Source organism: Salarias fasciatus, chromosome 7 (genome assembly GCF_902148845.1).
Source record: "Salarias fasciatus chromosome 7, fSalaFa1.1, whole genome shotgun sequence".
Classification (NCBI taxonomy): Eukaryota; Metazoa; Chordata; class Actinopteri; order Blenniiformes; family Blenniidae; genus Salarias; species Salarias fasciatus.
The window spans coordinates 7,346,946-7,370,807 of NC_043751.1; the positions used below are offsets into that span (position 1 = coordinate 7,346,946).

The 23,862-nt window shown below is 42.8% G+C and overlaps 1 protein-coding gene across 1 annotated transcript in view; it reads left to right on the plus strand.

The window, feature by feature from the left end:
* The first annotated feature begins 13,906 nt into the window (after positions 1–13,906).
* Positions 13,907–23,862, plus strand: part of mgat4c (mgat4 family member C) — a 75,956-nt gene continuing 66,000 nt past the window's right edge. The window contains exon 1 of the mRNA XM_030096575.1: positions 13,907–13,979. The gene's annotated coding sequence lies outside the window, so the exon portion shown is untranslated. The remainder of the gene's footprint in view (positions 13,980–23,862) is intronic.

Here is a 23,862-nt window from a genome sequence, read left to right on the forward strand (position 1 = left end):
AAGCATTTTCAGAAAGCTCCACCTTTGGAGCTAAAAGCTTGTTTTCAGTGGCTCCAAACACTGTTGTATAAATGGACACCCAAAACAAAAGAAAAGGATCGCATTTTCACTTGAAGTTATTCTATTGTCCACAGATCTCTAATCATTGAGGTTATGAAACAAGCAGCACTATCGTTTGCTCAGAAAAGTTGATTTTTTGAGATGAAGTGAACCAGATCTGAAGCCGTGGAAACCATTGAGTTATGTCTTGTGTGATTGGAGCAGCTGATGATTGTTTCATGCTGGAAGCAGTGAGGATGATGATAAACATGTCTTGCTCAGAGCAACAGTTGTTTCCAGTTTCCAGATCCTAAAATGAACTGTCAGTGTTGTCTTGTTGTTTCACTCATGTTGTGTTATAAATCCATCTTGTAGGACAAGATCCCTTACAATCCATTTCTTAATTGAATGAATTTAATCGTTTTTTCACAATATTTTTCATATGATACAGAACTTTAAAAAATTACATTTCTACCATGGCATAGAGTTTGGATTAATATGGTGCAACTAAGCATGCAACATTCTATTCAGTGTGAGATAAGACTTACAGTTCCTCCTTCTGATAGACAGATGAATGAAAAACCTTTTATTTTGGGCTGCTCTCGACAATGCTGTCATTCTGTGTTCGTATGTTACGCGGATGCTGAAATCTTGCAGCATCATTCCTCACATCATGCTCTAAAGGAGCTCCTGGGATGCTCCGCCAGTTGATGTGACAGCTTGGGGATACAACTTGTTCCCCACAGCTTTTATGTGCCTGAACAAAGTAAACTGTCTCGACTGTGTTCAAACCTTTTGTTCCCGTGGCGGGATAACAAGCCGTGTTGCATCAACGCCTGTGATTTTGTGTAAACTCAGCATAATTCCAAATAAATCCAGTAGAAATGGAAATGAGGGAGTTGGGCAAACAAAGTTTAAGGTACAAATGCAGCCAGTAAACCACCTGCAAAGCCCTTTAAAGCGAGATGAAAGACCACTTCCTCAGCTCCACTGCGGCTGTGCTGAGGGATCGAACTTAAAACATGTTTATTGACTTTCAGAAGTACCAGAACACTGCAGTCCGGCATATATTTAAAAGCTAACGCGCTTTCCCTGGCAGTTCTTGCTAAATTATTAATCCGTTCATTTTGAATGGAATGCGCCGGTGTTGAGAATTATGATTAACTGCAGCTGCGTTTTTTCCCTTACAATATTTGAAACATTAAACGATGACAAAGCGATCCCACTGCTTATCTTAAGGTAAATATATATCCGCGGTACAGTATGGTTAGCAGATGCTGATAACTCCCCACCCCCTACCACATCCAGGCAGTAAGCAACATGGAGGGAGTAGCTGTTTATTTTTGCACTCGCACATCTACACACCCACACACCCACACACCCATGCATGTCCTTGTAATACACGGTGACAGTAATGGAGAATTTAATTGTCTGGAGGAATAGATAAACAGAGGAGATTACTTTGCATTACCGGCGAGTTTATAAAGGTGGCGATTGAAGCTCCCTGAATTAGGAGTTTCCAACCTTTCTGAGGGACTATATGGACCGTTTTATGAAGAAGACACAGCATAAATGAAGTCTGCTGACAAAGTCTCTGCTTCCCTATTGTCCCATTCTCCGAAAACAAGCGTCCGGTAATATACAGCAGCGGCTCATGCAGCCTCCTCGTAGTGGGATTCTAATGAAGGCTGCGGACCTCCTCTGGTCTCTGGTGAACTTGTCCAGTCTGACAAGCATACAGAACACGTCCAGACAGGCGGTCAGACACTCTAAAGGGCCCCATTTACAATGTGTTCAAGTTAAAACTGAAAACTTTGGTTGCTTTCTGGGGCTCCATTTGCACTGAAGAGGAATGACTGTAAACCATTGCTGTCAAACAATTAAGGTTTTCAGTCAGATTAATCACAGAGTCGTATATGTTTATGTAGCATGAATTAGGCTCGTACTCGTATCTGGTATCAGAAAATAATGAACTTGCACTTGTCAATTGGTATTGCTGCATCCCTAATAAATTTGTTTTAATTGTTGTTGCAGTAGTTGTGATCAAAAAGCACTGCATCAGTAAGAAGGGACTTTTTCAGAGCTGAATCTGATTTTTGAAACTGTTGTTTTATGCTAAATCTCCAGTTTCCTCGCCTGGACCTCAGGAGGGGAAACACTGGTGTCGAACAGTGCGAGATTTGTTTTCTCTGTATGATGTTTTTTTAATCATTGTAAAGCTGTCTGCTATGATACGATTTTACAAGCTCTCGGAGTGCACCTTTGTAAAAAATCAGAAAGTAAATCATCATGCTCAAGAGGACGTATTGATTTGCGGGTGCGAGTGAAACTTGAATTGATTCAATCTGGGCTCGGAGCATAAATGTGACAAGCTCCCTGGGATGTCTTCAGATGCAAAATATCTGTCAAGTCTGACTGGAGCAGCAATCTTTTAAAGAACCTCTGCTCACATTTTTCACCGTGCCGCACAGGCTGTCTGCTGTAAAAAGAAAGCTGTCAGGCCCGTCTCGGTCCCCTCGCCGGCCAGCGCCGGTCACATTAAAGTTCAGCGCTGCAGACGTGAGATATGTTATTTATCTCCTCCATATTTAATGAGGAGTCGCCCTGGGAAGCAGATGGTACATTAGCTGTAATAAACCGGAGCTGACTTCACTGCTTTCTTTTTTTTGTGTGTGTGTGCGTGTGCGTGTGTGTGAGACAGAGTCGAATTGAGCCGTTAACGGCGCTCGCTATTCCGCGCGCCGCATTGTCGGAGGGGTCAGTGGGGTGTCCGACGCGCACGTACAAACACATCCCTGTTATAACTCTGGACAGGTTCTCATTGCCCCCAGTGAAGCGTCGTATATTGACGCGGGGAGAACTAAAATTACTGTAAGCTCTGACCCCTTTGTTCGCGGAGCCAGCACTAAAGTTGCTGAGTCCGGCTTTCACATTCAGCTGTGTTTTATTGTTACGCTCAGCAGAAGCGATTCAAGTGTGCATGGCGCTCGCACGCTCCCTGCACACAGGCGGCCGCTCTGCGTTCTGTCACGTTCTGGAAATCCAGGCAAGTTGTAGGAACAAGGTTTTAGATCAGGTGCAATCAGCATCAGATTTTGATGAAAACATTTACTCAAACCTTTTGCTGTTCGCGGTGTTGGAGGTTTTTTAACTTGGATAAGTATTCACTGAAAAATAGAAAATCAATCAGTCTTTGTTTTTTTTGTCCACCTTCGTTCGATACATAGCAGTTTTTCAGTATCACTGTTTTTGGCAGAAGTTTGAAGCTCATGTTAAAAATGTGTCGGAGCAAAGCTTTTTTCTTTTATTTTGGCTTCTGCTGAAATAATAAAAGTAAATACAGTTGTGACCAGGGACCATCAGATATCAACTAAAATACTAATCAAGAAGATTCATCAATCCTTCAAAGCTGTACCCTGTAACACTGAAAAAGAAAATAGGCTGTTCCTTATCTGTTTGCAATAGATTTTTGTAGCATTGCAGGTGCTTTATTGTGCTACTTTGTCTCTTGCCTCCTGTTGCCTTCGTTTGCTGAGAACATTTTTCGACCCCCCCTCCAAAAATATTTGAACTCGATCAGTCAATCTGTTGCTCTGATCTAAAAAAAAATAGTCACATACGTATATTGGACATTAAGATGGAAATATTACTGAAATCGATGCCTGACATGATGTCTACTAACAAGCCGTTTACTCCCTGAGGTTACTCCTGCAATCTGTAGTTTTCTTGGACTGTTTGTCCCACAGCTGGAGGTTCGTATCCGTCTGTGATGTCTGAGTATGTTTCATGTCCTCAATTCGCTTTTTGGAAAGGCAACCTGGTGCTGGTGGCAGCTGCTGGAGAGCTTCTGTGCCCCCATGTCCGCGGCTAATGTTGATCATTAAGGAGAGCCAATAGATTTGATCAGGTGCTGTACCGTGCAGCAGGCCCTGCTTTCAGCCCTGCTGAGTCACAGGGCACCTTGGAGGGAAACACAGGCAGGTTTTCGGGGAAAGTTGAAATGATTTCTCATCTCAGCTGGGATTTTTTATGAATCAGGACTCGGAATTGTGCGCACGGAGAAAGTAATCATGCAAGTGCAGCAGATCAAATCAAGACCTGATGAAGAAAAAATAAATGCGTCTAAACTCATTGCAGGAGATGCAGTCCTGCAAAGGGTCGCAGACTTCAGGGCTCTCTCCGTTCACTTATTCTCAGACAAGTCCAGAGGCTGAGAAGAGATCTTAACAAGTTAAAGGAACCTCCCAGGAGATGGACCAGGAGGGAGAAAGCAGGGCTGATGGGATGGAAAACAGTAGATCACCGCAGTGCGCTCATTGAGAGGAATGAATGAATAAATCGAAAGCGATGGCGTTCCTGGCGATCTTCAAGGCAATGAGACATTATTGATTTCCACGGAGAAAACGCATTCTTAATGCATCCAGGGATCCAGGCTTTTCTTCTCCTTCTGCTTGCTGTACTTGCTTCGTTTCCACAACTTTGTAGAGCGATGAGTCAGAAGGCAGGCTCGATACGAGGCGAAGAGCCCCGCGCCGCCGAGGCGCTCCATTCCAGCCGTTGGAACATTGAGTACTCATCTCAGTGGACAGCCAAAGTATACGTCAAACCATCTGCTCCCTTTTGATACAATGCAGTGAATCAGCACTTTAGGGTTTTTTTTTTTTTTTTTTTTTTAAGAAGAAGAAGCACATCCCGAACGCCTTTTATCTGTGAGGATAGAGGATTGCTGCGGAGATGGTAATCTGTGTTGATATTTAGAGGAAAAGGAAACATTCTGTTTTTGCTCCTGAGCCCTGTTTCACACAAATTCTGGGAGGCAAACACACTGTCCTCAGCTTCTTAAAAAAAAAAAAAAAAAAAGAATAACAGAAAAAAGGACTTTTGAACAGGATGGCTCCCTGGCATATGGGTACCATCTTGCAAGATATTCCAAGTAAGTGTCAGCACTCGGAAGTGTTCTCTGCAAATACCTGAGCGAATTCATATCTGGTTTTGACACTATTTCATCGTCCACAGCATGTGCACTATTTGTATTTGTGTCTGCCGTCCTGAGCGCGGCCTCCGCAAAGCTGCGGTTGCCATTTTAAGACTCCCCGCCTCGGCACTGAGCAATATTCGTGCAGCTATCAGCTGTTTTCATTTTGGGGCTGACATTCCCGCTAAAAGATTCAGGGGGTGAGGTGGGGCAGCCTTGGATTAAAGATCGTATCAAAGTGGAGGAATAGGACGAATAGAGATTCAGGAGTGATGGTAGAGATAACAGATGAAGCCTGAGTTGGAAAGGTGGAAATATGGAGTGTTTATCATATAGAGTGCAGGCAGTCAGAGGATAGCAATCAAGGATGTGGCATGCTGTGTGGCACAGCTCTGTTAGAGATGCTGCAGATGTTTTATTTTGATGTTCAAGGACACAGAACACAGGATTTAATTACTTCCATTATTTTTTGTGTACAGTTCAACAATACTCCATTGCTGCATGAAACATTCGCGATATGTTGTACACAGCTGTACAATGACAATAAAGCCTGCCCTACTTTGTGCCATTGTAGTCCACCTTGGCTTGAATTGGTTCAGTTGAATGGTGTGGTTGATTGTAGAGTTGCCCATGAATTCCACTGGCAGTCGGGTTCATAACGGCGCTTTGTTCTGCCTTTCATGCTGCCTCGTGTCTCGCTGGGAATACACCGACTGCATTCACTTTCCATCCATCCAGTCATCTTCTGTATTGGTTTCTATAACTCAGTGATCCGGGGCGCTGCACGTGATGCCAGCTGACTGTGGGCGAAGGCAGGATGCATTCTGGACAGGTCACCAGTCCATCACAGGACAGACCACACACACTCCCATTCAAATGAATGGACCATAGAGTGGACAGATGCTCACTCTGAAGGAGAGCGATAACCACTGTATTTCTTTTATTTTTTTAATAAAGCTTTCTTGTTGACATTTTCCACCTTTCCAGTTCAGTCTCCCTAAAGTGTTAATGTTTCAGTTACAGCTGACGCAGTTTCTGAGATTCTTGCTGCAAACGGAAAGATCAAAGATAATCTCTACAACTAGCAATTTGAAGGTTGACTGCGACAGTCAGACATGCTGACATTCAGGATTAAAAACTGGCATTTATCCCCAGGCCGTGCGAGAACAATACCCTTGGCAGTGCTGGGTTCAGGTAGAACAAATCTTAAAAGGACAGCTGTGTACGTTTGCTGGTGTGTGAAGGTTGTTTTTTGAACCCAGTGAGCACCAAACAAGCAAACCAGCTCTTGAGGGGCGCAAAGACGTCGAAGAGATGAAACGGAATCTTATGTATTTTAACCATCTTCTCTGAGCTTGTTGTTTTGCTTGTTGTTGTTGTTTTTACACATTTAACATGGTGAGCTGCTTTGCTTTACCAAGCTTCATTTAGGACCATATTGTTCTGGTGTTTGGAACAAAGCAGAGTCAAGCCTGGCAAAATACTTTTTACAAAGTTCACCAAGTTACAGGCAGCCTTTTTCCCATGTGGTGCAGTGCCACAGATATGGCTCAGTGCTTCCTGGATTTGGGCAAAAAGACCAAACAACACTTTAATGTCTCATGGTGAGGGGCCACGTTTCGTGTGTGTGTGTGTGAATGAATACTTGTGACTGATCATGTTTAGTTTTCTGAAAATGTTTTTGTATCTGTTTACACACCAGCAATGCTGCATGCTAGACATCATTGAAGTATTACTGATTCACTCATTAACCAGCCGGACCAAATGGCGGCACACAGAAAATTGATCCCTCAGTCTATAGTACGCAGAGCACAGTACTGATGGTACTCATTGCTCGGTGTGTACTGTAGGCTATAAGGCTATTGGAGGTGTGTGTAGCATCGATGGAGAGGTGGTGTGGAGGTGGTTCAAGGCAACACACAGCCTCAACACTTTGGAGTATGGATTAGCCTTTATTGAATGTATTAAATACTTGTATGAGTACTCAGTAACAGCAAGTAGCTAAAGGTTACTTATTGTAATTACTGTTTAAGAAAGTGGTATTGTTACATCCTTCATGATAAATACATTACAAAATTCTAAACATGTATGCTCCTTTAAAACATCCAAGCTGCTCTGTACATCTTCTCACTTTGTGCTCTGAAGTTGGCATTCGGAGCAGGTCTAACATGCCTTTCTGTCGTGAATCTAGATAAGAAAACTAGTCTTAACACAAACCAATTGTCAAATTTTAAAAGCAATGGAAATTTGACATTGTTGTTTAGAGACAGTGAGCCACCAGGACGTGCTCGGATTACCTTACAGACGAGGGCCTCAGCACGGCAACTGATCACTAATTATTATATGACTCTTGTGGGCAAAGGAAAGTCATATCTCATTGCTCGTTATTAAGTCTTTTATTTAATAAAAAGTCATTTTTATGATGCTAAATGGGGCCTTTACTTCAGGCAAGGTTAGCTGACCTTAGATGAACACATATTGGGAACTTACGGGCTTCGTGGAGGCTCGTGGACCGTAACAAAGAGCATTTGGGAGCACTTAGATTTTACACCTGTACTTTGCCAGAATACAATTTTGGTCAGTGTGGCAATACCACACACATAATAACTGGACTTTAACAGTGTTGAAGGAATGCTTTTTCACATTTTGTTTTGGAAGGTGGAAAAATTTGTTCCCTTTGAATAGCTGTATATCCAAGAATCGCTTAGCAAAGAGAAGATTAAGTGCACACATTAATCCAGGAGTCAGAGCAATCTTGTAATCCACTCAGTATGCTAATTGCCTGTTCTTTCACCAGCAAAGGGGTTTACAGGCCATTAAATGGCACTGAGCAGTTGACAAAGGATAGCCTGCATACTCCCCCACCCACTTTTCTTCTCTCCCTCTCTTTCTCTATTTCTTACTTGGACAGGTTGTTGCACACCCACGCATTGTGCCTCTTAAAGAATATGCAGATTCTAAAATCAAGAAAACAACAACAATAAAAGCCTCAAGTGTGGCACTGCGATTCCCAAGCAGCTATTAGGGTGCAAACAGCAGGACATGTCTCAGTTACAAGTTGACCTGACAATGACGAAAGTAGAAGTCACCGTCGCTGAATGAACTTTTGATCTTCTTGACTTTTACAGGATGTTTTTTTAAGTGTTTTTCCCCCAGCATACAAGAGTCTTTCTGTAGCATTTGTCCGTAATCCGACAGTGGTACAAGTAAATAATGAAAGAGAGTTGAGTGCTATTGTCTCCGTCGCGGTGCCACTGATGCACGACTTCTCCCTTCTCCCACTTCGTCCGTACACAAGGGGATCATGCCAAGGTAAAGTGCAATTCTTAGCGCACTGCTGGCTGTGCAGTCCCCCAAGTGGCCTTGGCAGCCTCGGCATGATGGATGTTGTTTCAGATCGGCTTTCTCGCTACACTGATAAAGCCACCTTGTCAAAACACAACTCGCATACAATGTAAACAGATAAAGATAGTTGCAGATAATTAGAAGATTTGCTCTTTGCGTCATTTGTTGTGCCAACTGCCAAGGAGCGGGGCTATGACGGATGACTCAAACAAGAGTATTCGGCATGGAGCCTGACTGCAAATGTTCCCGGTAATGACCAGAGTGTGTTTTTCAGATGCAGCTAATGAGCGCGGCCATTAGACATAAATGACATTTTAAAAACCTGGGGAGTAAGGCAATGAGGAGGCACCCTCCCGGCAGCAAATATGGCGAGAGCATCTGGAGAATGCGGCACTCGGCTCACGCGGATGACCTCCACCCACAGCGTGGAGACTGTCAGTCATTCCGCCGCTGGTTACTGTGAAGATGAAGGTTCATTACAGTGAAACTGTCAGCAGCGTTCACCTCAGTATCCACATGACATCTCCAAGGTTCACGCGACTGACACTAATCCTTTATGTCTGACAGACAATAATTGTGTGGGCAAGTTAGTGTAATTTTTCGGTGAGCCCATTGGTGGTGACTTTCTGGAGACTTAAAAGGCTTTTCAGAGAGCACGGCTTTAGCATGGAGGTTGCGTTAGCCCCGACTCAGGACACATGCTGAATCTAGATAACAAACCCAAGGCAGAGTAATCGAAATATTGTTCAACGGGAGCGAGCAGATGGATCTGTTTTTCTTCTGTTCAAACAGTAGCTCTCAAGCATGTGCTGCTAAATCCCAAGAATCTGCAGGCGTATGCTGCAGCCAATCATCATAAACCATGATTGATTAGTCACCCATGTCTTGTTGAATGTGCACGGATCAGGATGAAAATCGGCTGCCGTGGTATTTGTGAGGAGATTAGAGATGTATGGCAGTAGACAACTGTGGAGGGTTTTAAATAGGACCTCATGCATTCGATAATGCACACAGCAAACATACAAGAAAAGAATTTGGTATTTTAAAAAAGCAGGAGTGTAAATCAGCAGGAGCATAAAATATGCTGCAGATTAACATGATATAGACTGCAGGAGAAGATATTTTAGTAATTATAGCCAAAAGTAAAACATATTCTAAAATAATTTAGCATAGCTAAATACTAAATACAACCCATCATACTACATTTACCCCTTTTGAAGTAGATTATCTTGTATTTGAAGGTGATATGTTGGGATTTTTTTACTAGAGATGCACACTTACCAGCATAGTGTATTGTATCTATTACTGCACATAGTACACATGCTTATAAAAGATCCCTGATACAATGCAGCTAGTATTGCATGGCATCATGTGCCAGATACGCCGCCCACAGGTACGTAAGAGAACACGAGCATTGTCCGTAGTTTGGTAATTCTTTGATATTATAAGAACGACAAAAGTGAGCCAGGCTAAATTATGTTCTCCCAAAATGCGAGGCGGAGACAAAAGACAGTTCGTACAACACCAAAAACGTAATCACCAGGATGATTAACTGCTCAGTGGATCCAAAAGGATTTTACTCGGAGTCATGCTGCATGCTACATGCTACAGATGAACTCAGTGTGACTGATTACTCATTAGCAGCTACCTGGAGTGTGTGGCTGCACACAGCAAACGCCGTCCCTCAGTCTGCAATATGCACAGGGCAGTGAATTGATGGCATTTATTAGTTAACTTGTCCTTTAAAAAAGAAGTTTCATGCATCCCCAATTTTTACTTTAAAAAAAAAATGTGAACAAAAGAATAAACTGAACTAAATGACTTGTAGAAACATTCATAGTTCTATTATTTTTAGCTGTTCCATTAGCTTTTAACCTCTCCTATATCTCATTCAGGGCATTTTTTTAATGAATCAATCACTTATAACAACTCAATGTGTCCACAGATAAGAGTGGATCTTCGATAAAAGTAGGGTGACCAAGCGTCCTCTTTTCCCCAGACATGTCCACTTTTTACGTCCTGTCCGGGGCGTCCGGGCGGGTTTTTTAAATTCAAGGAAATGTCCGGGGTTCACTGTTTCTCATGGCACATGAGCATAAATTGACCAGCACTTTGCACACTATATAATGATAATACTTTGTTGCGCGACATAATAACCGAGAGGCTGGCTTGTGAGCCGATATGCGCACGCACACACACACACACACACACACACACACACACACACACACACACACACACACACACAGATGGAGCGGAGCAGACGGGGCTGTTCAGACAGCGGAGCACGGAAGAGCACCTTCTCAGATGAGCTGCAAAAAAAATGTCCGACATACTGAGATGAAAAATAGAATGTAGAAGAAAAGCAGGATGGAGAAAACAATTAAAATTTAAAAGTTTTTGTTTGTTAGGTTAGTATTTTGGTGAGACTCTTCTATTCTTCTTATTACAGTTATTAAGAAATATATTGTTGAACCTGGATTTTCTTACAGAAGAGTTCATATTTTGAACATTACTTAATATTTGTAAAGAGTCTAAGAGAGCTTTTATTTTGTTACAAGTTTTTACATTTCATTTCATTTTCTAAAAGAAGTTTATTTCGCATCATTGGAGCATAATAAAGCATTTGGTTTTTGTTGGTGTTGACAGTCATTAATTATACAGTTTTTGAATAAATGCGCTGATTCACCAAAGTCAACCTGTATATATGAAATCACAGAATTGTAGAGTAAGTGGAGTATAAAATGAACCTTGACGCTGCTGCCACCGTGAAGGTTTGAGCTCAAGTCCTCTGTACCTTCAGATTTCATGAGCAGCTCTGTGAAGTTTGTCTTCCTCCCTTCTGTTCTTAATTTGGAACTGCTTGGAAAAAACCCCCCACTGGTATTGTGACATGTTTTGATTAAGTTTAGTTTAGTTTAGTTTAGTTTAGTTTAGTTTAGTTTAGTTTAGTTTAGTTTAGTTTAGTTTAGTTTAGTTTAGTTTAGTTTATTTGTTTCTTTCGTTTAAAACAACACAAAGACAAAAAAACAAAAAAGATGAAAATACATCAATGTCATCAATCTAGACACCAAACAAACAAAAGAAAAGGAGCAGAAAGAAGAACAATCTTATTATATCTGCCCCTTTACATACAGTATTTGAACAAATACAAATTAACAATACTCAAAAACTCATATTCATTAAATCAAAAAAAATGTTTTCACCTGCAACAACTTAGTTTTCATTTTCATATTTTTCCAGTGTGGAATTTTTTATGTTTCTTAAATGTCATAATTGTTTTACACTCTTTGATTTCCTGTTTCAGAGCATTCCATAAGTTCACTCCTTTTACCACAGTGTTTCTTTCTTTGATTTTGGTTCTGAATCTGGGTTTTTTGAACACGTCTATTCCTTTAAGATTGTATATACTGGTTCTTATTTCAAATATATTCTGAAGGTTTACAGGCAATAGATTCCACTTTGCCTTATACATTATTTTTAGGATGCTTAAATCAACAATATCGGGAAATTTCAAAACTTTCAGTTTAATAAATAATGGGTTAGACGGCTCTCGATAGTGACTATTTGTTATTATCCTTATAGCCCTTTTTTGTAGAATGACAATTGTCTGTAAATAAGTTTTACATGTCGTACCCCACACTTCAACACAGTACATGAGATAAGGCAAAATCATAGTGTTATACAATGTTAACAAAGCACAACTGTTCAAAAAAAAGAATGATCTAAAGATGAATATGAGTGGATTGTAGTTTTTCTGTGACACTGAGCTCAATCCTGCTGCTTTGGACAGTGTGTGGGAGAGTTTCAGCTTGTTTTGTTGCGTCTTGTCCAGGTTAAAGGATGTTTTCCTAGAGACAGTAACTTTCAAGTGTTCTCAAAGCCTCGCTATCTGGAGAGGTATTCCAAGGTGATAGTTTTTCCGTTACTCTGAAAATGTGGAGGAGTCAAGGTAGATAAGATGATACAGAGAGGCGGAATGTGGGTGGTTGTCTCTGAAGGAGATTTTTTTTTCTCTTTCTTTTCCTAGAAGCTATGGAGGTCACAGCGTTAAACAGGCTGCAGCGAAGCCGCCGCTTTACCAAAGCACTGCCGAAGTGAAAATTCACTGCTTACTTGCTTTCTTTTGACTTTACAGATCCAACCACACATTACAGCGTAAAAACAAATCTTAGAACTAATTAAGTTGAGTAAAGTAAATACCTGTATTGTTACTTCTAGGGTTTTGTTTAGGGCATTGTAAAAAAAAAAAAAAAAAAAAAAAAAGAAGAAATAAAAGTTACAAAATTGAATCGACATGCAAACCCACAAGGTCGGTTTGACATGGCCATTTGTCTTGGAGGTTATTTGGCCTCTTAACAGAGTAACTTCACCAGTTCACGATGTGACACTGGATTAGAGACTGTGTTATTGGTATTGGGTTGCGTTTTAATTACAGTCATTGTGAGGGTTGGAGTCACATGTGGTTACTTGCGAGTGACCATGACCTGTAACACAACAACCCAAACAAGTTCTTCTCTTGGGCTCAGATTGGACAGCCTAATATCCGGTCCACAGGATCAGAATTGCTCATTTCAGTCTTTGGGTTGAAGCTCTACAGTCGTGAAGTTTTGTTAGAGTGAGTGGCTCTTCACAGTGCTCTCAGTCAAGATTTCACTCCGCCTCTAATTGTTTCTGGACTCGTTTCCCTGATTGCAATTCCAAGAAAATGTTCTGATTCTATCATGATTGCATGCTATCTGAGATGCTCACTCACCGACAGCCTTCTCGTTGTACCGCACAGAATCAGCTTGAAAAAAAACATAAATTATTTGACTGTTTTTCCAACATGAGCCAAGAGCTTTTTGAGAGGCATTAGAGGTTTTGAGCTAAAACTGCATTTGGCATCCTAACACATTGGCTCTGCCGCCTCATGACAGCGGGAGGTAATTTGTTGAAGGATGAACTTCCACGTTCAGGAAGTTACTGGATGTGATGTTAGAGAAATTCACTTCCACTCAAATCATTAATTTTTTTTTTTCCCTCCCAAAAAAACTCATATACAGTTACCTTCAAATGAAACAGATCAGATCTGATGTGTAGCATTTATAAGATAATGTTGTGGGATAAAGAGAGAGACAGAGATGCTCAGGGTGGGTGAGCATTCGTCTTCCCCCAAGATCCCTTTTCAAGCTGGGCCACAAAAACCAAGCGAGTGCGGCGCACCTTGCAAAATGAGGTCATCTCCACACATCCTTTGATCCCTCCATTCTTCATCTTAGAGGCAAGTGGCACATAAGAGGATCTATCTTTGTGAACAGTTTTGAGCCCCCAAAATTACAAACAAACCAAAGGCGGGGGATCGATAGAGTGTGTCTCACAGAATGATGAACTGGCACTTCAGAGAGGGGAAAATCAATGTCGCGTTCCCTCTCCCTCCCTCCGCCTTTCTCCGTGGCTCCTAAACTCTCCTCGCAGTCCTTCCACCGCAGTGTTTAAGTGTGCGTGTTGCTCCTAGCGGGGGTCTCCGGCTGTGATTTAATGGTCCTTTGTTTCTTATTCCTTTTTAGCCTGGAAGACCCCTGCCACTTTGATGTGTGAGCTCACCCACCAATAATGGCCCATAGGATACGCAGTGGAAGTAAGTGCTCCTGCTCTGATTTACCGTTCTTTAGTGTTCCTCTGGCCCGCCGCCCCTCGCTGCCCGTCTCAACCCCGGCTCGTTTGCTGCTGTTTGTTTGTATTGATCAGCGTTACGTGCCGAACTTTAAATCATAACACGTGTTGACTCTGCATTGGGAAAACAAAATAAATTAATAAAACAGTAGACAATGTCAAGTTGGAGGTGAAGAGGACATCTCTGGAAAAATATAGATAACTTCAATATATCTTAAAAACTGATTTAATAAAGTTTCCCAAGGGGAAAATTGAATTCCTCCAACAATGTCTGAACCGTTGTACTCTGACAATACTCGTGGATCAAATTCACCACAAACTGGAGAAATTTAGCATGAAGCTTTTTTGCTTGAATAAATAACCATTCTTACATTAGATTGCATGATTCAGTGGTGAGAGGCGTTCATTTTCAAAGCACTGTTGACATTTTAATGGGTTCAGTATTAACCTTGGGGTTTGGTTTGAGTTATGATTCGAGTTAAGAGTTGTATGGGTAACGACCCTTCCTATTCAGAGTTATACTGATTATCCCCCGACAGCGTTGGTTCAGTCTTAGCTTCTGTGATTGCGTTCAGTATCAGCGCTGGGTTTTGGTTAAGTTTATCACTGTACCCGGGTGCATTAATATCTTTCCATTGTTTGACATCGATCAGTAACTTCTCATAGCTTTTGCAGATTAAGCTTCACGTCACTCTTTTTACCTTATGGCTGATTTCTGTAGTTTTAGATACAGATGAAGGTGAGCTGCAGGATGTGGTGGCAATCCCAGCAGCCTCAGCTGCTCTTTGTCTCCCTTGCTAAGCAGCTAGCACGTCGCCTGTATGATAAATGAGTTGGCGAGCCTCAGTTTGTCAGCTCTGTCACTGCTGACGTCAACATGTACCTTCAGGTTTGGCTGTGGCTAAACGTCGACTCCCTGCTACCACGGCTGTCGTCGCCTTGATTTATTTAACGTTGCACCAAAAAGGCATTTCCCCCGTATCTGTTACACACCCTTTGCATCACATTTTCCTCCATGCATGCATAAGGCGCATGTAATCTGCATGAGTGGGTGTGTTGTGTGCTTGAAAGCAAAGTGTGTGTGTGTGTGTGTGTGTGTGTGTGTGTGTGTGTGTGTGTAGGGAAGAGTGTGCCGGCCCGTCCGGGGCGTTACCTGCTTTGTGTGATGAGGGTGAGCTCTGACACAGCCCCCGTTGGCGCTGGGAGGCAGCGCTGTCAGCTATGGAGAACTCCACCTGTCAGCCCTGCCTGCTGAAATTTAGGGCTGTGAGATGAAGCCTCAGACAGGTATACATGTGGAGAGGAGGGAAGGGTGGGGGGGGCGGAGGGAGAGGGATATCTGTCGATCTCCCCAGCTAGCTATCTACTCTATCTACAGAATCTATTTGTCTCCTTTCTTTCGATCTCTGTTTGTCTCCGGGGGTGCAGGCTGGGTTGGGAGACTGCTGTGTGTCAGTGCTGAAATATTCATGGTGCGCGCTGAGAGCTTGACGAGCCGCTCTGACACCTCCATACTCTCCACCCTCATTTTCATTTCCTCTGTGGCTCTGGCGCTTTAACTCGCAGCCTCTCTTTGCCTTACTGTATGCTGAGTACGGCGGTGATGAAAAGAAAGCCGCCCGTACGTGTCATACCTGAGAGAAAGGGGCATTCTGGGAAAACCCGGCACATCCGCAGGAACACGCCAGCCTTTAAAGAAAAAGGATGTAATTTGAGCGTTTATCACCATTCAGATGCTAAAACAGGCTCTTCTTGGCTGTGCCGAGCAAGATTTGCCCCACCCTGCCATGATAATAGTGATGCTGGATGTGGAATCGATGGGGATGGGCGTCACGTGCCGTACCTGACTTCTCTCTGCTTTAGGCTTCCCTCAGCAAACCCAGCCAGACGGCACCCAGCTGGATCGCAGCTTTAATTAGAGAAAGTGATGACAAAATAGACGCACAAATACCAGCATCTGGAGAGAGGCAGTGTTCCCGCTTTCTTATTAACAATTTGTTGCATGGCGTTGCTGCAGTGTGATTCGAAACTCACACACACACACACACACACACACACACACACACACACACACACACACACATTTAAAAAATGCCTTCAAGCTTCTTCTCATTGATTTCTAAAACTGGGGCAAAATAATACCTCAAGAAAAAAAATATATAGTTGGTGTTTCCCTGAGGCCAGAGCATTGACATTTCCAGCTTTCAACCTCATTTGTTGCTAAAGTAGAGCTATCTTCATGCAGCCTTTTAGAATCAATATTTAGACAACTGACCCTCATAATTAAAAAGATAAGACTAAGGGCTGTGAACAATGCTTGTTTTCATCAATCGCTTTAGTATTTTCTTGGTGAATTGATTAGTTCCTCTGCCTTTAAAATGTCACAATAAAACATTTGTTTCCAAAAGCCTCATGTGCACCTTAAAATGTCTTGTTTTCCACGATCAATACGAATGTTACACTGAAGCAAGAGGGGGAAGAAAAGCAAGAATCTGAGGTTTTTTTAAAGTGTTTAGTGAAGAGATTTGGAAATATTTTTGTATTATTTTTCTGCTGATTGACAAATGTAATCAGCATTCACGGGACTTCAAAGCTCAAGTGAATGTCAAGTTTGTTCTGCTTGTTTTCCCAAAAAATGTCAGTTTCAAACTGCAAGTTCACAGCTGACAATTGCCCGCTCTTGTGTAATCAGAAGTATTGTTGAGACTTTAGCTCAGTAAATCATTACATTCACACGAAAGGACAAATGTGAGATCAGTGTGATTTCTTCATGTCACAACCAAAAGTGGTTTCCGAATATATTCAGACAAGGCACATTTGCACATTTTAAGTGAAAATGCATCTTTGTTTTTTGCAATTTTGTTTGAGGAAAACGTTGTTATGGTCCGTCTAACTGTGCAGACAGACTATTTACTCCGGCCCTTGATATGCATGCACAGTAGCAGCGTTTCCATCATCTGTACGGAGACGGATCCCCAGTGTTTTCAAAAACCCATTTCAAAAAGTTGCGTTTTCATTTGCACCAAGCACCATTGTCATGGAAACACACCCCAAAATGCAATGAAAGTTTTGCATTTTCACCTAAAAACACCATGTAAATAGGTCTCCAGTGTGTTTATCTTGAATCCCCTGTACATTTGATTGTTGAATGCCCGGGTCTCCGCTCCAGCCTTGTTTTGATTGGGTCTGTTTTCACTGGTAGTGAATTCCGGTGAGGAGTCATGCACTCTAGCTTGTATGTAACAGAGCCTCTTGACACGTAAAGAAACAAACAAGTAGGAGACCCGTCTGCATCCGTGAGTCCACCTGGCAGCCGGCATTGATCAGCCCTCGCTCCCTCCATAACTCTACGCATCACTTTGCAGGCTAATGATTAGCCCCCGGGGGAAAAAGTAAACATGCACGGGTGAGAAGTTGCAAATCATACTTTCATTATATTCTTCCTGCGGACGCCCCTCGTAAGTCATCACCGCAGAGCCAAGGCCTCCAGTTCTAAACTCTGCAGAAATATCAATATGGATTTAGGAGTCTCCCTCAAGCAAGGTCCTCAGCTAATTAAATCTGTAATCACTTTGTACTGTAAAAACACAAGCTGGGGAGGGGAGGGGGGCGCGTGGTGGTTTAAATGAGGGCCAGTGGAATTTTATTTAACAAAGACGGCTAATTGGGTCAGAGCTCTTTATCCTCGCTGAGAGCCGAGGTTTCCCGCCACGCAGTCGGACCGCTCGCGGCTCGCCGCTCGCAGAGTTCAGGTCTGTCGGAACGAGCGAGCGGGAGGAAGGTGGGGCGATACGGCGACGAGACGGTTCACCCGCTGTTGTCACAGCTGCAGCAAACAGGTATTTATTTGTCTTCGGTTGGGGAAAACATTGGGATTTGTGCCGTGGGCAGTTCTAACGGGAGAAGCTCCTTCAGTGGTGTTCAGATTCAGCGCCGTCTAACTTTTATTTTAGAAGAGAAAGATTTTGATTCAGTGAAAGAAAGTAAATCTCAAATGTTATCAGAACCTGAAGAATGGAAGTAACTGATTTTCTTATTGCACACTTGATTATTATTATTATTATTATTTGCCAATATGGATTGACTTAATCACATCTTAATCTCATTAACTCTAATTATTAAAGTAGAAGCTTGATTTGTTGAACTGGAGTTCACAGTGTGTGTTTGAAGTGCATGTCATCCAGTTTTCTCAGCTTGCTTTTGGAAATTGGACATTTTTCAGTCTCTTGCAAATGCAGTTCTTCAAATTATCCTGTGTGAATTAATTAGCTGGTCAATTTTGTTTGCCTCAAATCAAAACTAGTCAGTGTGGATTGAAACCTCGTGTCTCGTCCAACAGCTTCAGTTGGACGACACACGAGAAATTACATTTTTTAAGTTAATGTTTTTAATTAAAGCTCTCTGTGATGCCTTTTTCTCTTGAACAAACACTACCGTGTACACATTATTATTGCAGGTGTGTGAAAGTAGGGAATTCTTTAACAGTTGTTTTCTCAGTCAGACTCAGATTATTTGAAGAAACTGTAAATTTTAAAGTCTGACCAAAACAAGCAATCACTGCACTTCTGTTCTTACTCAGACACAGTGCATCTGTGGATTACATCAGATTAGCTCATTTTTAAGGGGAAATGCAGTTTTAGTCTTTATAATTCAAGACAGTGAAGTTTTCTTGCATTTTAACCCCTTATTCACATCAGAAGTGAATGAAAACAGCTTTCAGAGTTTCCAATGCACACCTTATTTGCAGTCAGTATTTTTTCGGCATGTACATTTATGCTGATAAGTATATAATAAAAAAGTTGAACAGTGTTTCTCAAAGAAATGTACTGAAATTTACAGACATTTGCTGCATTGTATTTATTGCAAACCGTATCATCATTGCAATGCTCACCATTCAGTTGACGTGTTCCCTTGATATCATGCAGCCATGGTCTGTACTGCGTGTCCCTCTGTATACAGCCATTAATGCTCTCACATGTTCACTCCAGGGGTTCTCAATTCTCATAATCCAATTTGTCTATCTCATCCCATCAAAGGGATTCTTTTAGTCTCACATGCATTGTGAAATGCAAAAGGAAGTACACCTTAAAAAAACTGTAGCTGTGCTGGACATACATTGAGTGTCTCTAATAATTGTCGTTAACAGATTATTGCTGATAACAGATACTTCCTGATTGTGGGAACATGAATTGTGACACCAGCAGTTCTTAAAGCTCGCTGTAAGCACTGAGAGAAGACGTTGGGCTGTTTTTGAGTTTCACAACACTGCCACTGCTCTCTGCTTGAGGAGCTGAGTCTACTAGCAGAGTCAGTCTGAGGCATCTGAGTAGTTTTGAAAATACACCACTTGGAGACTTCAGAGCTATGAATTATGGGACCTGGCACTGCATTAGCAAAGAAAACTAACAGTCAGACGTAAATATTTTTTCAGAGTAGATCACATGATCGTTGTTTTTTTTTTTCAGTTTATTGCTATCCAAACACAGCCGAGTCTTTTTTCAACTCCTATTACAACATAATGCATATAAATAAATGGTTGACAGTACAAAGATAAAGCTCAAATTTACTGGAGGGAACTATGAGTAGATTGAATGCCTCGACTCAATAAGTAAGATCGCCCATGTATAATGAGCGGTCCGGTTTAGGGACCTCTTATCTGCATCAGGGTGACTCTAAAATGTTAAGAATTTTTTTTTTTTTCTTAATCAATGTTCCTTGGGTTTCCTTGACTTTTTCACGTAGCTACCATGTGGGTGAAAGATAAATGACTACCTTGACTGTGCTGCTTGATGGATGCTGAGGACCAACCAAGTGGTGCTTCAGTTCATGCAAATCTCAGTCCTGTGTTTTCTCCCTTAAAGCTGCAGCAACAGCCTCAGTCGCACTCATTTAGTATTCCCCATGACTCATTAACGGCACTTAAGTGAATTAAAATAAAATAGACACCTGCAGTTGATTCAGGACAGCAGGGGAGGGAAAAATGACAATAATATATAATCATTTAGGATGTTAAAGCTGTCACACTCTCCATTTGGAGTAAATAGTGGCCGGGCAGATAAACACTTCATTAAAACTTCATGGAGAAGATGAATGAATGCAAAACGGGAAGCCTTGCCAGGATGCCGGAGTCTTCGTTTCTCCTTCCTGCTCGCTGAGTGTTTCAGCCAGAGGAGCTGCGGTGCAGCCGGGCTCTCGGCGTAAGCTGCAGCTCGGAGGTGCTGACCTCAGGCTGCCTCCATCCTCGGCGTTACTCACATTTGTGTCTGTCCCCGGGGCTCCTCGTCTAAAGAGCCCGGACAGGAGAGCCAGGCGAGGCCAAGCACAGTATGGCGGGGTGAGCCCTGCCCTGGAGAAATCTTCTCTGCGACCCGATTTTTCTCAGCCGCTCACCATATTCCCTAGATTATGTGCTCATATTCACCTCATCCCACTGTCAGACAGTTTTTTTCTCTCTCTCTCTTCTGAGGCAGTATAATACTTTATTTTCTCTGAAACTAGAACAAGATTTCAAGAGTCTGACAGTGTTTTTTTTTTTTTTTTTCATGCATTGGTGTCGGGTGTTCAGGAGTCATAGCAGATTTTGGTTTAATCTGGCAGATAATTGCATCCATTATGAAGGCCGACGCGTGACGTCTGGTCTGGCCATTTCCACCATTCCCCAGCCACATTCTCCCCATCGCTGTGAAAGCATCTCTCATCTCAGCTTGTCACATTCGTCTCACAAAGATTCAAATTAATATTAGTGATTGGTCTCCCAGTCACGTTCGGCTCCCATCTTTTCATTCCGGCATCTGGATTTAATTGGTGCTACGCTGTAAAGCCACAGCTGCTCTGCCTGTTAGGACAATAAATTACCCCAATTAGGAGTTGAACAAAAGAGGCTGTCTGACACCGCGAGCCCGGCGCCTTGCCTGGAGATTGGAAGGCGACAGAACGAGACGTCTCTCTCGACACCAGAAGCCCCCGGTCCATCGGCCGTTCCGTCGCAGCGTGGTTCCGGTCCGGTGGGTAAATGGAGCAGGGGGGCTTTGCCCTGCATGACGTCCTTACAGGACCGTTCCCGCACATAAATGAAATCGGAAATAAATGGTGTCACTATTCCTAAAATCGATGGAAGGTACCATGGCGTAATAGGTAGCTGGATGATTAATGTGGTGTTTGGATGATGAGTTGTGGATACATGGAGGCTTTTTTGGCACCCGCCCGCCATATCGATGGCACCGGTAATGAAGGCGATAATGAGGGAAGGTTCAGGAGGATGTGGAATGGGAGGGACAATGGGAACATCTGTGCCTCTCCATAGTCACAGTATAATTGAGACCATATTTCACTTTGTTCTTCAAAAGCTGGCCTCTACTGCACTTCCTGTCTGCCAACCCTCCCGAAACACTGCAGGTATATATTTGCCGGCGCATCACTCAGGGCAGCCGCGGCGGCTCAGGTGGTCCGCCGTCGAAAGGGAAACGTAGGGTAGGCGTGCCGCTGTGGCGGTGAGGCCTTCCGTCGTCATCGGCACTCCTTCCACGTCTCGGCCCCCAGCCCGCGTCATCCCTTTGTCTCGCCGCGTGCTGTGAACACGCCATTAAGTCGGCCTGAAGTTTTGACAAGAAAAATGAAGTGTGCCATTTCCTGTGGCCTCGAGTGTCTCTCTGAATAATGAGCGCATCGCCCGGACCTCCCCATCCCCCCCCCTCCACACACTCACACACACCTCCTTCCTGTCTCCCCGAGCTCAGTGCCATCACTTTTACTCGTCCCCCCTTGAAGTTACAGTCTGTCTGACAGTGAAAGGGGGGTCTTTAGGTTGCCACTTGTCTCCAGAAAAAGGACGGAGGGGGAAAGGAATTCATGCAAGAGCTGTCAAACTAAATCTGGAAGACCCAGAAACAGAAGAGGATTAGATGAATGAAGTGGATTTTATAGATGAAATCCTCATCCCATGTCACGGCATTACAGAATGTAGATTAGGCCACACTGTATCTGAGGAAATACTGTCATGTGTGAAAGTAAGTACCCTCAGAGAAAAATGTTGGATAACATTTGATTCTTCCCGAAACAGGGCCTACGAATCAAAGTGACATAATCCAGCAAATGCCACATTAAAATGACTTTTTGTTACAAAAAATGAAAGTTCCATTTCTATAAAACCTGTTGACATACGCAGTCATACGGATCAGATTTGTGGCAACTTGAAATGAATTTAAAATCACTTGCCAGACTGAAAGGTATCCACAACCTTTCTTCTGAAGGTCTGATAGAGTTTTCAGGAGCTTCACTCAACAACACTTCAATAGCAAAGAGAGCTACACATTGTTAACTTCAGGAAAAAAGACCCTACTTGTCATTTTCAAGGCAATTTCATCATTTTCATCTCATCCTCTGATGGATATTATTTTGATTTGAGGTATTTTACTCATCTTAATATTTCTATCACAGTATAAACCCTTTAAAAATCATGATGGGAGCAATCATAAACCTCTCCCTCAAACAGCAGACATCAGTGCACAAACTTACTGAATATACTTTGCTTCACTGCCGTAGTAAATAGTTCTTTTGTATGAGTAGATGGACAATAACAACATCAGCCTCCAGAGCCCATATTTTCCTTCGAGTTGGTAGTTAAATACTTGATATTGCCCAGCATTGCCATCCAAGTTGGCTGTTTGGCCATACAAATTCTTGCGCAAACAAACAGCACCCACTAGTGGCCCAACATGAAAATGCAGTTTTTGTGCCATTTTTTTCTGCCGTTTTTGTGCAAAAGGAACTGCTAAATAAATAGACATGACATTCGCCCACTCTCATGGAGGTGGCTGACATGTGAGATCTTGGGTTTTAGAGTCTTGCTCAAAGATACTTTGACATGTGGACAATGGGAGATGGGGAAGTGAACCTGCAACCTTCTGATTGAGAGGTGACCAATCACAGTCCCACCACTGACAGCAGCTGCCATGCAGAGGGCTCATACTCCATCGAGAGTCGCTCTGGCTTGGTAACTTACCTCAGGACACTCAGTGTTTGGTGGTTGGTTGATTGAATTTCCCTGATTTTAATCTGGACAGAGCTGTGAAGAATCAAACAATTGATCTTTGAAGAATCCGCAATAAACCTGAACATTTCTCCACTGGAGTTCTCACACGGATTTTATCCATTTCCTCTGAATCAGTTTTGCCAGTCGAATTATCTGGCACATTTCCCCATATCTGCTATCATTTCCCTGCTTTTCTTCTCTTTTCCTCTGGGTTTTTTTTTTAGCTTGTCAGTCCGACAGCGGTGCTGAATCACAGTAACAATGCCACCTCTTACAGAGAGACTGCCGAGAAGAGAAAAAGGGGAGCGCCGACTGCACTTCCTAGTCCCGGCCTTATTTCTCCCAATTACCAGCGTGCGAGCAAACAGCCTGACACGACTGACCTCCTCTCGGAGAGCTGCGGTCATGACTGGAAGGCTCTCCCTGCTTATTATGACAGGAGTGTTATGGTAATAGAGGGAAAAGTCTGTGGTGCGGTGATAGCACCGCAGGAACCGATAGCCTATTATCCACCAGCGGGCTGTGGTAGTGATGGCGAGACAGAGGGCACCCCATCCGTTATGGCCGTGACGCATTTTCGGCGGGCGCCGTTCATTATAAATCAGTAGACGATGATAATGGCACGAAAAGAGCATCTTCTGGTGATGATGCCAAGAAATGAGTGGAAAGGTTCCCTCGCTGGATATACAGCGTGCTGACATGAGTTTATGATGATGGATTGAAGGGAATGGCAGTTTTTTTTTTTTTTTTTTTTCCCCTTCGCTCGCTCTCACCGCTGTAATAATGTGAGGCCGGCCCCTCGCGTGTTCAGAGAGCG